This window comes from Notothenia coriiceps, unplaced genomic scaffold (assembly GCF_000735185.1).
Source record: "Notothenia coriiceps isolate Sejong01 unplaced genomic scaffold, NC01 NC01_scaffold00011521, whole genome shotgun sequence".
NCBI classification, from domain to species: Eukaryota; Metazoa; Chordata; class Actinopteri; order Perciformes; family Nototheniidae; genus Notothenia; species Notothenia coriiceps.
In genome coordinates, this window is record NW_011344222.1 from 29,496 (window position 1) to 38,488 (window position 8,993).

The 8,993-nt window shown below is 42.6% G+C and overlaps 1 long non-coding RNA gene across 1 annotated transcript; it reads left to right on the forward strand.

Moving 5' to 3' along the window:
* Positions 1–8,246: 8,246 nt before the first annotated feature.
* LOC104946748 (uncharacterized) lies at positions 8,247–8,993 on the forward strand. Its single transcript, XR_798487.1, has 3 exons — positions 8,247–8,411; positions 8,485–8,659; positions 8,972–8,993. It is a non-coding gene; the product is annotated as an uncharacterized lncRNA (long non-coding RNA).

Here is an 8,993-nt window from a genome sequence, read left to right on the forward strand (position 1 = left end):
CCTGTGTGTCCTTGGCAGTCTCAGCTTAATTTTTTTATTATTTTTTTTTAATTTTCCATTTTATTTTGTAATCATCTCGCGACCCCCACTCGGGGTCTCGCGACCCCCCTCCCCCCCCACTTTGGGAACCCCTGCCCTAGGCAAGGTGAGGCCCCCTAGGCGAGGTGAGGCCCCCTACGCGAGGTGAGGCCCCACGTAGTCGGCGTGATCTGCGTGTAGGGAGGGGCGGCCCTGCCGACAGGTGCAAACTCGCTATAACGGCTCAAAACACTTACATTAGGATAAATGCGTGCCAAAACACCTGCAGATCAAGAAAAATCTTCACCAACTCGACAACAAACGCGCAACATTCATGAATGATTCACCAACTTGACGAAATGCCCACAGAGTTTATTAAAAGTGCTGCTTAAACGTCACATGTCAAAAACAAAATGCTGCAGGAAGCTCAAAACACAACGGAAATGTGCAAACAGCTGGGACCTGGACGACTGTGACTGTCACTTTATTATTTTATCATTCTTATCTCATGATGATTTTGTCACGTTGGTGAAGATATTTCTTTATTTGCATGTATTTTGTCACATTTGTGTTTTTTTTTGTTTATGTTTTTTTATTCTTTATTTATTTGGGGTAACGTTTTATTAAAAGTACAGTTTGACAAATCATATATTTGTAGAGACCCGAAAATGACAAATTTAAATACCGAACAAAATTGGTCAAATAAAATAAAAACGGAAAAGTACATAGGGGTTGTTTGAAATTACAAATATCTACACAAGTACACATGTATCTACTTAAACAAACACATATGCCCTCTCCCCTCAGTACCTCACAGATCTCCTCCACCCATACATCCCGTCCCGCACCCTTCGATCCTCAGACTCCGGCCTGCTCTCCATTCCCCATTCAAGCCTCCGCACCTTCGGGGACCGTGCCTTCAGTGTCGCTGCCCCCACCCTCTGGATCTCCCTCCCTGCTGAAATCCTTAACGCCCCTTCTCTGAACATCTTCAAATCAACCCTGAAAACTCATCTGTTCAACATTAACTCACTCATCCCCCCCCTGCAATGTAACTCTTCCACTTCTGCCCTGTCTTGTGTTCATTGTTATGCGACCTTGGGTTAATGAAAGGCGCTATATAAATTACTATTATTATTATTATTATTATTATTATTATATATCGTTTACATTTGTGTTTCTCCATCCTGCCCCTATGTACAGAGAAATAATGTGTGTCACAGTAAAGAATCTTAAGACGCTGCTACACTTCTGCAGGTTAGCTTCACCAAGTAAACCAAACTCATACAAACCCTGAAAGGGCCTCTTATCATGCTCATTATCGATGGCAATCTCTGGTTGCGCTCCTGCAGCTGTATAATAAGTAAAGCAGTAATTATACCCGTTTCAACATGTCTTCTTGCCCTACGGATGATTATTGATGTTGCACTGGAACTTTGGGGATTTTTAAAAGACGCCAGAGTACTCCAGTCAGAGCTAGTGTGTCCATTCAGGCGGTTTCTGATGTGTCAGGAGTTTGAGTTGGACTACCAAATACCTGGAGAGGATTTATGAATTTCATATGTGTAAGCGCAAAATGGTTTTAGGCTGTAGTGAGACGGTGTGAGGTGGGGGTGGGGGGGGGAAAAACATACTGTATTTTGTTGGTCCAGCTAAGGTTATTCTAGTAGATTCAAGATTCAAAGGTTTTATTGTTATATGCAGAAAGTGTAGAAATGGCAATTAAATTATTCTAACCTGAGCTCCTCCAACAATGCAACATATAATAAAATACAAAAATACAAAATAAAAAGTAGTGCAAAAAGTCTATATACAGTACATGTCAATAGAATATGATATGTACAAGAACAGAATAGGAAATTAAATAATGTAAATTTAGACAAAATGAAATACGTAAGCCATGTTTGTTTATCAGGTCTTCGTGAATAAATAAATAAAACAGGTACCACTTTACAATAAGACTACCCTTTTAAAGGGTTTACGAATAGTTTGTAATTCATTTATTAATTAGGCTGTGACCACTTTATAAATCATTAACAAGCTTTTATAAGACATGAGATAAACAGGGCAACTGTGATCGGTTGCTTGCCAAATAGTGAGCCCACATTTATCTGTGTCTTATTATAAATGGTAGTAACTCATTAATACATGGGAAATTGTGAAGTGTAAAACACATTCCCATGTATTAATGAGTTACTACCATTTATAATAAGACACAGATAAATGTGGGCTCACTATTTGGCAAGCAACCGATCACAGTTGCCCTGTTTATCTCNATTCCTTAAATTCAATCAAACCCGTTAAAAGCAGCCCTGTTAAATTAATATAGTCGGTTTGTTTCAACCAATGTAACCCAGTGTTGAACTACCTTACTGCTGTAGGCATCTGAACTCGTTTGTGTCTTAATGCTAGCAACATTTAATGTTTTATTTTGCTGTTACGTGGTGTTAATTGGGTTTCTGGTTCTCCTTACAGGGGCCATTCATGCCTTGTTCCGGTTATACCCGTCCCCTTGTGTGTTATGAGGTGTTTATGCATGTACACGTTCTGCCATGTACAACACTCAATTGCCCTTTTTTCTTGAAGTGCCCATTTTCCTGGCGAATTTTGAGTTTTTAATTTCTCATGTAACTTTTTTTTTTCAAAATGGTCACTTTTTTTTTTTTTTTTTGGGCTTTTTTTTACAGAATTTGGCCTTTCTTTTTTAAATCATTGTGTGACTTCTCTCTACTGGGGGAAGAAACGCAGATATTTGCTTGAGTGGGCCTCGCGAGGTATGGAGTGCTGCGACCCCTCGCACCCCCCTTCCTTCTGTCCATTTCGCGGATGCCCCCGCGCAAGACCACGGGAAATGACCCATCTCACACTGTCCCCTCCTCACAGCAGCGAGGCCCCGCAACGTCCCGCCAACAGCCACCAGACCGCCACGCCGATTCTCACGTTGTTTGTGATTACTGGTGTCATTTTCTGGTTGCTAACAACGCCATTGTAACACATAATCCTGCTGCTTCCGCTCGTATTGGCTGGTGGACTATCAGAACAGAGTGAGCGATCTGCCAATCAGAGACAGTGGCTCTGTAGGGAGGGAGGGGGTGGGGGACAGCGGCTCCAACAAGGCGTGTGGACAGAGACGTGAATACCATCTTCAAAGTATGGCTGGATGAGACCAATGTGGAGGTTTGTAAATTGCACCATTAAATCATTTAGAGCCTCACAATGGAATAGATCAGTAGAATGGGCCATGACATGCGGCCCTTAAAGCCTAGTATCCCCCAAAGAATGGCAGGCTTTGGCCCCAGCTGGTAGATTTATACAGTTATAAACTGTAACCCAACCCTGCAGCTATAGAAGTGGATATTCTTTCCATACTCATATAATTTAATTATGATTCACATAACACACTGACTTTTTCAGATACTTGTGTATAATATAAATATCATAATCTAATTGAACTCTTTGTGCGGGTCCAGCGGCCTGTTGCAGTTTGTCTTGCGCGTAGCTGTGATGCACACTTAATTCATACTTACTATGATTACTTATTTTACCAAACAAGCCGTCAAGGACCTCACGATTCCTTACCCAATTTGCAGCGAAGTGCAAATGACTGTGCTGTCTCATGGAGCGCATCCTTTTCAGAAAGTGTAGTAACTTATTTGTTGATAATTCGAACAAAACCTGAGTATTTGCTCAATATTTTCCGGATGTTTTTGTCGTTTACTACGTCACGCCAAATTCTCCGACATATCTTGGGCACTTCTGCTCATGTACATGGTTGCAGTTCTCTCACCTTGATTTCAGTTGTTAGCATATTACACTGTAGGCTAGCCAAGCTTTAAGCCTCTGAGGATTCACGCTTGGTGGGTTGGTAATTTGACGCACACAAAGTTTGCGCCGATAAAAGTCAGAACAACTTCCATCCGTTCGAAACGTCCATTTATTTCCTTTTTTTAATGGTTTCTTTCCATCATTCACCCACGATCTACGGTTTCCACAATACTCTTTGCTTGTTTTGTGTGTGTGGTCAAAAAACTGCTATTGGCCTTCCGGCGGGATCTCACCACAATCAGGTTCTCTTACCTTTTCCACAGTAGTAATTGGCCTTCCTCAACCCACCTTAATGGGCAATTTCTGTTTCAAATGTCTCTATATTGCCTTTCTTTACACAGGAGGTTTTCAGAGTGATCTTGACGCAGACACGAACAGATGGTTTCCGTCTCTTCGGTGCAGTTAGAATATTTTTATTTAGTTCCATACGAGGGTTTCATTCCACTGTGTCAAAGGTTGTGGTGAGCTCTGCTGGGCTGGTGCCGTTCTGCTCTGGGTGCATCGGGTATGCTCTTACCTCCTGTGTCCACGTCATTTCCTGTCACCTGTGACTGCTTTTAACACCGGTGCAGACTAACCGCCCCAAGTGTTTCAAAATAATATTGTCGCATAATATATAAAGTAAAACTACTACAACAACACCCCTAAATGGCTCCGAAACCACCACAATTCTACCCAATACGGAACGCGTTATCGTGCTCTCCGCCCTCTCCCTTATTAAAATACATGTTTTTTATTAGGTCCGTTTACTTTGTGTACTTTTAAACCTACAATATACAATAATTCAGTATCAAGGTAGGGCTGGCCCTCGATCAGATTTTAAATAGTCGTCAATTAAAGGCGATTAGGTCGCTAATCGTCGCACGTTTTATGGTACTTATGATGATTTTTGAATATTAATCTCTTCAATTTAATGCAAAATTGCTCGTTAAGACTACTTGTCGACTAATGATTAATTGACTATTTGGGGGCGGCCTAGATCAAGTTATCCTAGTTTACTCGGTCTGCTAAACACAAAGGTATGCAACACGGTTAGTGTACATCAGGGCTCGGCAACTTTTTCATCTGAGTGCCATTTTAAAAAGAAATGTTTATCAGCGTTCCAACGATCGAGATAACATTGAGGAGGGTTGAGGGTTGATGTCGTCAACTATCAGCTCGCTGCGGGGAGCTTGTGTGGCATTGTCAGCGCATTACATGAGAGCGATTTACAACCACATTTAACAATTGGTTTAAACGGCATATATAAGGGCGATCGTCAGTTCTTGTGATACTGATTTCTAGAGCACACATGTTATGAATATCAGGTTCTGCAGAGTGAGCTGAGGTCGTGTCCCTTAGGAGAGAGAGGGGGGGGGGGGGTCTGGCTTGTGCATGTGTGTTTGTGGATGGTAGAGCGACAGTGAGGGAACGTGGATATGTTTCTGGAGTGAACGAGGAAGCAGAAAACCAGACGGTCCACATACCCTCCTCTTCACTACCAGAAAGGAAACATCACCCCACGCCCAGGAGCTTCACCGTCTCTACATCCACAAACACACCAGTGCTACCATGTGAAGCCAACTCGCTCTCTCTCGCTTCGCCGCGCGCCCCCCCTCCTACCTAATAAATTGCATACGGCCACTCTCCAAAGTAGGCTCGTCTCTCATGCATCAAGTGGGTCTATTGAACCTGAGCTTGTTGCTTCCCTGCCCTCTCGACTAACACAAACCAACGGCTCTGAGGGGCCAACAGGAAGTTCACACCAAGCATGCGTCCGCCCTTTGTCCAGCAATTGATTTCGTTACATGTGAGCAGATCGCCACTGGGCTTTCACTACAATACACAGCCACGCAAAACTGCGGACATTTGTCAGCTCCTTATGGGTCTGCAATTAGTGAAGTGCTTTCTCCGTGGTGAAACGTCAGCACTGCACCACGGAGGAAGCGGCAGAAGTCCCTGGGTTAAGAGAGTCGGGCTGCGTTGCGTGCATGGCTTCTTCTGCATGGTAACGGGGAGCGCGCTCTGGCCGGGGGCCGGGTCTCGTTCGGATCCGAAATACCAATTTAAATATTTTTGCTACTTTTCCACTATATTCCTAGTGTGCCACTGGTTACGGTGCCGCGTCCCAATGCTGGCACGCGTGCCAGGGGTTGCCGACCCCTGGTGTACATAATACTTCTATGGCACACCAGCCCATCAAAACAAAGTACTTCTAGTTGCATTGGGGAACCAGGAACCAGTACCGAAAACAAACTTAACTGTTGATTTTTTACAGCATGTATCAGTATTCCTTCTTGTCACCCGTCTGTGTAATTTGTCCCATTAGGATTCAGTGCCTGTAATCCCCAACCATCGTCACAGGTGATGCTTCCTTCGTCTTCTCTCACAGAAACAAGATAAGAAGTTTGGGAGCGCCTCATCTCTATTTTCAAACACTCTCCTGGCTCCTAAGTGCTCAGTGAACAATCAAGATGCTCCGCTGATAGCGCCGCCCCAGCCCGGATTTATCTTGATTACCATCAAAAGCTTGTTTTTCTGATGGGAGTTGGAATTAATTTCCATGCCCCTGTAGAGCAGAGCCGCTCGGCTGGCTTCAGATGGAATACAACTTAAATCTTTAGAGACTGAGATGGAAGAAGATGGTGACAGAAAGAGAGAGACCAGGAAGCAATTGAGATGGGTGACAGAGATTAGAGGGTGACAATCAGAGCCACTCTTTAAATGCCGTTTCACTGACTGCTCTCATTCCCTCCATTTAGTTTTCTGACTTTCCCGGGGGAATGTGTTTTGCTGCACTTCAAACCCTTCACATAAAGACTCTTTAGATCTGACAGAACAGCTTTCTCTCCACCTATCCCTCTGCCATCACTCATGTGCTTCTCAATGTCTCTCTCTCATTAAGCAATTTCTGGCTCACTTTTTTATCCTCACATCTCTTTGTTCTCATGAACTGTCACTTCACCTGTCTCATCCTTCACGCCATCTGTTATTTTCTCTGCCTACTTCCTCATCTCCCTCTCTTTGCTGTTTCTCAATGAATATGTTTCCATTAGCACACTGCATGTTGTACACCCTAAACACTTAGGATTGTCTTAAATTGCACACGGCTGATGTGCCCTCACCGATCATCGATGTTAGCTAGCAACGTTATCGTTCACTGTAGCGAATCGCAGCTCTCGGTGCAATCCTTTAAAAGTTATTACCCGTCCCCTTGTGTGTCATGAAGGTTTTTCTGCATGTAAACGGTCTGCAGAGTCAAAACCCCTCAAAGTACACCCTGTAGCGAGTAAAACTCTCACACAGAAAAGACCTCCCCAAAACGCCTCGTTGGACATTTCTCTTTTTCCATTGTTTACTTCCTGGGTATCGCTACGTAGGGATACCCAGTAGCCACGCCCAGAGCTATGGCCGCACCCTCTGCCAACCTTTCAAGAAACAAAGCTTCCCAAAACCTTTCAGCGATTCATGCCGGATATGTACAGCGTAGGGCACTGAAGAACGATGCTGTTCCTACTTTGTTTGGACCAGCGGGAGATTCGGGTACACAACCTGTAAGTATTCATTGTTGTTTGTGTATTTATGAAACAAACAAGGTATCTACCACGACTGTTTAAATGGGTAAACGTTTTTCGTGCTACTAAGTTGGGATCATGGAGAAATGCTCTCCGTAGACCCATTCTCACTGCGTTAGAAACCTTTTTCTTACTCAATATCAAGCCACACTTATTGTTTTCACTTCGGCTGTGAGTGTTTGTGTGTGCTCAACGTCGCGACCAATCAGAGCACACTGGGCTCACAGGGAGGGAGGGGTGGGGGGGGCAGGAGCTCCAACAAGCCGTTTAGGACAGAGAGTGAATACACATAATATACAGAGATGCTGTTTGAGAAACCAATGTGAGTTTGGAACATTGAACAATGTAAATCTATTCTAGTAGACCTCAACAATGGAATTATGATCAGTAGGAATGGCCATGACATGGGACCTTTAACTTTACTATTTAAAGGTAGATTTATTTTCACTTGCTTTTTGTTCGTGTATTACTCTATTTTGTTTATATAAACGCTGAGTAAGAACTAGCTCAACAGCGAACACAACCTTCTTTTTACCGGTTTTCATTGATGAAAAGTAACCTAGAAAAATGATCTTAACTAAACTAATGCTCTCCACTTAGATCAGACATAGACTCGCAGGGCTTCCATTCATATGTTTTCTCTTTGACAAAATTAACTTCTTAATCTTTAAAATGGCTTAATTTGTTATGTTAGCTTGTTCTCACTCAATTTAATTTATTCAAATGACATATTATACAATATTGATAAATCTATTCGGTTATACTTTTGACATAATGTGGGGCTCTAACTTAACTTTGATAAATGATAGGAAATATCAAAGTAACAAATTCAAAGCCACAATCTCAATTAATTGCTAAAAATGTAATTGTTTTTTCACAGAAGAGGAATACTCTCTGCTGTCAAACCTACCTGAAGTCTCCAAAGTCGACGAGGAGTCGGACGAATTTCAGAACGTGGTGAAGAACTTCTATGAGACCATAAGGGAGTTTCACAGCAAAATCAGAATCATAAAGGTAAGGAATTAGCACTTTTAAAAAAACAAAACAATTATTTGGTGATTCTGTAATAACACTGATTTCCCACCAGGTGGAGAAGCTCATGAATCGACTGCTGTACAACCAGTACAAGTTGAAAAAGGCGAGCGTCCTGCAGCGCGCCACGTATCCCGTGATCGAACAAACGCTCTATCACGGCACGAGTGAGAACAGCGTGAAGGAGATCTGCGTGCACGGATTCAACAGAAGCTTTTGTGGGAAGAACGGTATGTGTTTTATTTCCAGAATGAGGCAATTGTTATCGTTTTAGGTATCATTTTGGATAGATAGAGGGATGGATAGATAGATAGATAGATAGTTGGATAGATATATATAGATGGATGGATGGATAGATAGATTGATGGATAGAAAATATTCTGGATAAATTAAAATGGTGACCAAAATACTGCAGCAAAAGAAATGTATACTCATACTACAGGAGCAGAAACATATATACTGTACATATGATAGTATATAAATTACAGATGTGCAAGGTAGCTGTTGTGCAGATGTTCTGACATTTTGTTTTCTCTACACAGCCACAGTTTACGGTCAGGGGGT